The sequence below is a fragment of the Anabrus simplex genome, chromosome 8 (assembly GCF_040414725.1).
Source record: "Anabrus simplex isolate iqAnaSimp1 chromosome 8, ASM4041472v1, whole genome shotgun sequence".
Taxonomy (NCBI): Eukaryota; Metazoa; Arthropoda; class Insecta; order Orthoptera; family Tettigoniidae; genus Anabrus; species Anabrus simplex.
In genome coordinates, this window is record NC_090272.1 from 77,443,152 (window position 1) to 77,450,753 (window position 7,602).

Sequence of the window (7,602 nt, forward strand, 5' to 3'; positions counted from 1 at the left end):
CTCCCCAGTTGTATCCCTGGCCCAATATCTCACGCTCCAGGACACTGCCATTGAGGCGGTAGAGGTGGGATTCCTCGCTGAGTCCGAGGGAAATTATAATTTTTCATTCGATAACTTTTTCGGTGTCCGCCTCTGTGGTGTAGTGGTTAGCGTGATTAGCTGCCACCCCCGGAGGCCCGGGTTCGATTCCTGGCTCTGCCACGAAATTTGAAAAGTGGTACGAGGGCTGGAACGGGGTCCACTCAGCCTCGGGTGGTCAACTGAGTAGAGGTGGGTTCGATTCCCACCTCAGCCATCCTGGAAGTGGTTTTCCGTGGTTTCCCACTTCTCCTCCAGGCGAATGCCGGGATGGTACCTGACTTAAGGCCACGGCCGCTTCCTTCCCTCTTCCTTGCCTATCCCTTCCAATCTTCCCATCCCTCCACAAGGCCCCTGTTCAGCATAGCAGGTGAGGCCGCCTGGGCGAAGTACTGGTCATACTCCCCAGTTGTATTCCCGACCAAGAGTCTGAAGCTCCAGTACACTGCCCTTGAGGCGGTGGAGGTGGGATCCCTCGCTAAGTCCGAGGGAAAAACCGAACCTGGAGGGTAAACAGATGATGATGATGATGATGATGATGAACTTTTTCGGTTATTCGATTACTTTTTCCATTCGATTACTTTTTTTAGGACGAACGGTCTCTGACAAGCCTTCCGAAAAAAATTAGAGCTCATGTTCCACACGTATGAATGAGTCATGCATTAAGATGCCATTACTTCAAATACGTAGATTTATATACTGCATCACGCGCCTATATTTTTCGTAGCCAACGGCCGTAGCCTTGTTGAAATACCGGATCCCGTGAGTTCTACGAAGTTAAGCAACATTGGGCGTGGACAATATTTGGATGGGTTGCCACCTGCTATTGGTGGGGGGTAAGAGAATGGAGGAGTGGAAAGGTACTGGCCCCCCTACCGCACGTAAACTCCGGCTCAGGCACACCTCTGCGGAGGTTCGGACCTGCCTTCGGGCAGAATACACACTCTTCTGTTTAATGTAAGAGTTTATCTATTCGCTTATTTCAATTGATTATCCACATGACGACACACCTAAACGAACACTGTAATCATGACGCATCCGATTATTCTATGCGATACCACTGAATTATATTTGAAACATTAGATTATTTTATTAGATTATTTATTCGAATATTTCAATAATTGGCTGGAGGTTATTCGAATATTAAAAGTATTCGACTTTACCATCACTACAACTGAATAATATTTGAAATTAATTCGATTATTTTATTCGATTATTTAATCGGATGGAGGTTATTCGATTATTAAAAGTATTCAATTATCCCATCACTACCACAGCTGTTACATTTGGATGATTTTCCTGTTGATCGGCTTGCTGTTCACCCTCTCGAAACGTTCAGTCATTTCATCTCCAATATTTTTTAAGATAATGGGGATAAGTTTGCAGATTATGTGACCTAATTTCTCAGCATGATGTGAACTGTTACTTGAGTCGCGTTTTACAACGCCCGAACTCTTCAAAACAGGGAGAAGAGCGGTAGTTGAAGTCGTACAAGCTCCTGTAGTAACAAATTTTGCAGCTTCACACTCGAAATCATTTACAATGTTTATAACACACACCAACCGTTCTGATGGATAGAAGAAGACGTTACACCGATCTTTGCTTAAAATTAATGTCCATTAATGGAGAACTGCATTTTTTGTTAAATTAGGCTACGGCATGATTAGCAAATTATTTATTTTCTTATTTCCTTCACAAAGAAACCACTGAGCAAAGCAATCGATGCAAGTTTAATAGACACTATCTCCAGAGCTGTAAAAGAAATAATGGTATTAAGTTTACTCCATAAATACATTATGGTTATTATTTATAATTACTAGTATCTAATCACCAACAGTAAATGTATTTTGTAAAATGACTACACTGGGGCTTCTGAAAATTTTGCAGGATTTCTCTCTCTGTTTCTGGAATCTTAGGGATCACTTCCGACGGGACTGATTGATATGACTTGACACAGCTAATAACATTCATCTCACGAGTATGTTGATTTCGCCTTTTCAAAGGAATGCCTATCTTCAATATTATGTTGAGGGTTGTTAAATACTCTAGTCAGCACAAAATGAAAGACCGACGAAAATAAGCATCGGATGAAGAGTACTGTAGAACACATACAGGCTGTCTCATATAAACTAAGACCGTCGAAGTGGCGTTTTTACTCTCCGATCCATAAGCAGAAGTATAGGAGGCGCGCGTATACTTCTTGACCTTGCAAGCAGCCTGCACGTGTTCGACCTGACAAGCATTAATCGCCAGCCGAATAACCTCGTAAGTTTCGTTGATGAGAAAACTCACTCCTTGCTCATTGCATGCTTCCTTCACATCCTTAAGATATAACAGGAACTCACACTCCAGTCAATGAAGGCTGTCATCATCAGTGTTTAAAAAAAAGGGACTTTGTTAGGGCAAAACTTATCTTTGTTGTAACTTATAACATCGTGGATAGGGCCGATGACCTAAATGTCAGGCTCTTTTAAACAACAAGCATCAATATCATGGATACTGAACAATTCCTGGATCATTTTCATGAAGTATACGGCTGCTGTGAAATCTTGGAATGAGTGGGCTTTTGGATGTCCAAAATGTTTTTGGAGATTTTCCAGAGCTATTATTACCGATGTAGAAAATATATCCTTCGTTCATTTCATATTCATTTTTTCTATGTTGTTTGGGCGTGAAAGCTGAAAATTGCAGGCCAGTAAGTTTGACATGCATTGCATGTAAGCTTTGGGAAGGCATTCTTTCTGATTATATTAGACATGTTTGTGAAATTAATAACTGGTTCGATAGAAGGCAATTCGGTTTTAGGAAAGATTATTCCACTGAAGCTCAACTTGTAGGATTCCAGCAAGGTATAGCAAATATCTTGGATTCTGGAGGTCAAATGGACTGTATCGCGATTGACCTGTCTAAAGCATTTGATAGGGTGGATCATGGGAGACTACTGGCAAAAATGAGTGCAATTGGACTAGACAAAAGAGTGACTGAATGGGTTGCTATATTTCTAGAAAATAGATCTCAGAGAGTTAGAGTAGGTGAAGTTTTGCCTGACCCTGTAATAGTTGAGAGGGGAGTTCCTCAGGGCAGTGTTATCGGACCTTTATGTTTTCTTATATATATAAATGATATGAGTAAAGGAGTGGAATCGGAGGTAAGGCTTTTTGCGGATGATGTTATTCTCTATAGAGTGATAAATAAGTTACAAGATTGTGAGCAACTGCAACGTGATCTCGAAAATGTTGTGAGATGGACAGCAGGCAATGGTATGTTGATAAACGGGGTTAAAAGTCATTTTGTGAGTTTCACAAATAGGAAAAGTCCTCTCAGTTTTAATTACTGCGTTGATGGGGTGAAAGTTCCTTTTGGGGATCATTGTAAGTATCTAGGTGTTAATATAAGGAAAGATCTTCACTGGGGTAATCACATAAATGGGATTGTAAATAAAGGGTACCGATCTCTGCACATGGTTATGAGGGTGTTTAGGGGTTGTAGTAAGGATGTAAAGGAGAGGGCATATAAGTCTCTGGTAAGACCCCAACTAGAGTATGGTTCCAGTGTATGGGACCCTCACCAGGATTACCTGATTCAAGAACTGGAAAAAATCCAAAGAAAAGCAGCTCGATTTGTTCTGGGTGATTTCCGACAAAAGAGTAGCGTTACAAAAATGTTGCAATGTTTGGGTTGGGAAGAATTGAGAGAAAGAAGAAGAGCTGCTCGACTAAGTGGTATGTTCCGAGCTGTCAGCGGAGAGATGGCGTGGAATGACATTAGTAGACGAATAAGTTTGAAAGGCGTTTATAAAAGTAGGAAAGATCACAATATGAAGATAAAGTTGGAATTCAAGAGGACAAACTGGGGCAAATATTCATTTATAGGAAGGGGAGTTAGGGATTGGAATAACTTACCAAGGGAGATGTTCAACAAATTTCCAATTTCTTTGAAATCATTTCGGAAAAGGCTAGGAAAGCAACAGATAGGGAATCTGCCACCTGGGCGACTGCCCTAAATGCAGATCAGTATTGATTGATTGATGTTTTCGAGTCAGAAAGTGGACAGGTTTTACCACGTGATTTGCTTACAATTGATATAAATTCTTCACGTGAGAGCCACTTGTTTTGTCCTCTCCGCCAAACACGGTCTTCTCTAAAAATGTGTTTCTTAGGTTATTTAAAATGTGACAGTGGTAAAATGCAAGGAATAAGGGTCGGCTTCAAAATCTTGCTATTGGAAAGTCATCTCATCACATTAACGTTGTCTTTTGATTATCAGAAACTAGACGTACTACAAGAAATACACAGGCCTTAGGCCTAATCTCTCTGATTACAGACGGTGTCAAATTATACATTTCCTTGCATGAAATTCGTTTGGTGAAGAAGTACGCGGCTGGCAGTCTGTACAAAGTGCGTAACCACGCTATCATAAAACAAAGCAAAATTATTGACGAGCATTACAGATTCGCTCACATTCCTGACGTTCTTACTTTCGGATATAGTATTATCTGGAACATATGTGGTTTTGTGACCAGATAAGGTATCTAGATTTTTGTCATATCGCAATTGTTGTTTTATTGCCATTCAATCCACTATCAAAGAACATATTCTCTCAGCCTCATTGAAACGTTCAGATTTTAGTGTTAATCTCTCTTTCACAAGGTTCGTGACTCCCGTGTCTCATGAAGTATCACCTAGACAGTGTGCTTTTAGAAGGCATCTTTGGTATATTTTTTCCTAGCAAACCTGTAACCTTTGGGTGATATGCATTTCCACACTATATTGTACTGTATTTTACAGTGGAATCTGTCCATCTGGGAGAGCATTTCTCAAATTTCGCTATTTGCTCAAGAAGGAATGATGACTTGTCACTTGAAGGATTTCGATCGGCTGTTTTAATTATTCGTGACAAGGCTTTGTGATAATTATTGTTATAAGTCTCCAACTCCTGAATAGTTTTATTGTGTTCGTTCTCAAGACGTGGAAGTTTAGCCCGCGCTCTCCACAATTTCAGTCGCAATTTTTTTCTATTTTGAGCATCTTCTCATCTAAAATGTCGCACTGGATATCAACGGAACGATGACAGTCATCATTTTCCGGATACTCGTACAGGCAGACACCTGAGGTTTTGCTTTCTTCACAGCTTGGCTCAGTTGATTCACAATTCCGTTTCTTACCTGTGGCATTGAATGAATGTTTTATTATATATCTACGTTCTGGTTTGATCTGTTGGACTTTGTAAGATGGATAAGAAGGAAAAACAGAGGGTATATCTGCATCCTACAGTTTCTTAATTTTCAGTGCAGGTCGATAGTCGGACTCACGAAAATGAAGGCTACATACCGCAGAAGATATAGAATTTAAATTGGGTCTGAAATTTCCTCTTTTATTGCTCTAAGCCATTGTTTTCTGAGATTAGTTTGGTTGGGAAATTCGTGAAATGGTACTCCTCTCACTTTACTACTCCGGCTTGTGCAGCAAAGCATGTAGCAATGCACCATTGCTATTGATAGATTGAAATCTGTAATACGACATTAATGTGCCAAGTTAATATAGCCTATAGGATGATCATAAGCAACAACTAATTAAAACAAATATGTCACGATAGCCTTCCGTGAAGTAGAAAATTAGAGGAAAAGGATATGTGAAACTCGAACGGTGCGCGAGATTTAAGCAGGTCTTTTAATTACTCCTTTTAATTAATTACAGCTATTACATACCTTCTTATGGTGAAATAAATCTTTTCCGTACTTCCGTTAATATCACAACCGAACACAATCTCAATAAACTACAGGACATAAAGAAAAGACATTCAGCACATTGTTTACTGCCTCTTTCTAGTTGTTCCTATGTGCCTCCAGCGCGAGTCTACCGCACGCTGCTAGCGCCACAGCGGCCAAAGTAGTTCCTGAGTGATGTTCGCCACGGCCGACTGGATCACTCGCTGCTTGTCTTATACCGACCTTGACAATCGCTTGTGAAGTCCAGCATAAAGCTGTAATTGGAAAGTTTCACCATAATGTCGCTGGAGCGCTGGCCACCTAAGTCACTGACAGGAAGCTGTATACGGCAAATTAACACATTTCCAGTTTCATTTATATTGCTTTGCTGTCGTAAGTGTTGGCAATGTGTTCGCAATGAGGTGGTTGTTGGCTTGTTATTGAGAGTTGATCGTTACGCGCTAATTACAGTAGTTTATATTTTTATTGTGTAGTGTGGTGATTTGACTTTTTAAGGTGTGTTGACAAATCTCGGAATATGTGATTTTGTTGCGCCCCTTTTTGTACTTCGAAAATACATTTTCTGCAAACAAGAACAAACGTAATGAGTGGGTCAAAGCGATTTCTCGCCTTAACTTCCTCCTAAACAAGAATTCTAATTTATGCGCTAATTCGGTTTTTTAATTTTGTTTTGTAGCGATTTGTTGTTCTTTAACTGTTTGGAAACATTCGAACATGGATTGCTGTGTACCTTTTTGCTCTTCGAACAGAAAAAAAAAAGCAAAGGGACACTATAATTTCACGAATTCTCTGTAGACCAGGACAAAATTATGGAGTGGCTCAAGGCAATTTTTCGCGAAAACTTTGTCCCTATCACTAATTCTGATTCTTCTGTTGTTTTCAGCCTTCATTTCAAAGGACATGATTATTCATTTGCAGGAATAAGTAGAAGAGTACTAAAGAAAGGTTCTGTACCATCACTGTTCCCCTAGGTATCCTAGTTATAAGGTGACTAGTACCAATAGTCATAGAAGAAAAGTTACTAGAAACCCAACACCCTCATCCAAGAAATGCAAAAGAGTTGAAGCTGCTTATCATTTTCAAAATCCTGATGCAAGCTGTTTAACAGCCAATAACGAGGGTACAAGCAATTTTTCAAATGCCAGTTTCACTGTAGAACAACTAGCGTAAAGTGAAGGTATGCCCGAAGCAGAAATGATATTACAAGCACAAGAATGACAAACACCTAAGTTTGTGTTATAGCTCCATTCAATAATCCTTGTATATTATCACTTTCATCTTAGCTTTCCGTTTCTATTTTCGGGTATTTATTACCCCTAAATTTTCTTTCATTGAATAATCCTTTAAGCGGAGTCATACTTGCCCATATGACAGCAACTCAACACATTTTAATCCAAGATTATCTGAACTTTGACATTTGGACACTGAAAAGTAGCAACCATTACTGTTATGACAGTAAGGCCTACATATGAAGCTAAGTGTTACCTGTGCAATGAACAGTTTACAAAGTATTTACTCAAAATACTTTCCTCTCACTGAATTTTTATTTGAAATTCTAGTGCAAGGTATGAATGGAATGTAATCTTAAACTATACAGGGTTATTCACCTAACATGTTACACGCAAATAACTTCTAAACCATTAAAGATATCAGCATTCTGTTTTCATATTCGTAAATGGTACGCAGGGTCTTGTAAAATAACGTGCTACTTAGTCTCATGGGGTGATAAAAACCGAGATATTGATACTAACTCCATATTTTTAAACGGAACTGCACAAATTTATACAGATGATTTA